An 875-nucleotide genomic window follows, 5' to 3' on the forward strand; every position below is an offset into this window, starting at 1 on the left:
AAGCTTGTCTTGGGCAGCGGTTTTCTGATTTTCGTGAGTACGACCCTATCTGGGAAGTCCTAGAAGAGAAGACTCTGGCTCCACCCCTGGAGATTCTAGGGTAGGTCCCGGGGTGTGCACAGTGCACAGGCTCCCCAGGTGATTCTGATGCGGGTCAAGTGGGGGTCACACTGGTCTGCTGGGATAGACTGAAGTTAATATTCTTCAGGACACCTAATGTCTCATTTTCACAGAACCTTCCACTCTCCAGTAAACAGTTGTTACATGCCTGTCTCACCTCTAAACAGTAAGTTTTGGACTGGGAATGACATGTTGCTCCTTTCTGTGCCCCCTGGGCTCTGCACAGCGTAGGTGTAAGTGCTAGTCAGTGTTTGAGAGCGCGAACGAATGGAGGGTGAATGAATGGTTAGAAGAAGGATGAATGACTCTGGTTAGAAAAGGAATTTCAAGAGTTCACGATCTAGAAGGTGGGAATTTTCCAAAGACTTCCCCTGGGCCAGAGGGTTGTAGGAGGGACTGGTATTTCAGAGGTCGTGACGCGTTTGGTTGTCTGGGAAGGTGGCTGCTGCGCAGGCTGACCCAGGCGGGCGGGGGAGAAGCGGAACAGAGCGCAGAGGCGGCGCTGCCACCCTCCCAGCTGCCCAACGGCCCGCTTCTCTCGAGGCGGCGCGGCCGTTGCCATAGCTACAGACACAGCCAACCGAGGAGGGGGCGGGCCCGGGCTACGTCATTCCTAGAGCGACGCTGCTCCTCGCCTCCCGCCTCTTTCGGGTGCGAGACCCTCCGCCCGCCTCCCCGGCTCTCCACCTGCGCGCCTTCCCCCCCCCCCCCCCCCCCCCCCCCCCCCCCCCCCCCCCCCCCGCCCGCCCCGGGGC

The sequence above is a fragment of the Physeter macrocephalus genome, chromosome 16 (assembly GCF_002837175.3).
Source record: "Physeter macrocephalus isolate SW-GA chromosome 16, ASM283717v5, whole genome shotgun sequence".
Taxonomy (NCBI): domain Eukaryota; kingdom Metazoa; phylum Chordata; class Mammalia; order Artiodactyla; family Physeteridae; genus Physeter; species Physeter macrocephalus.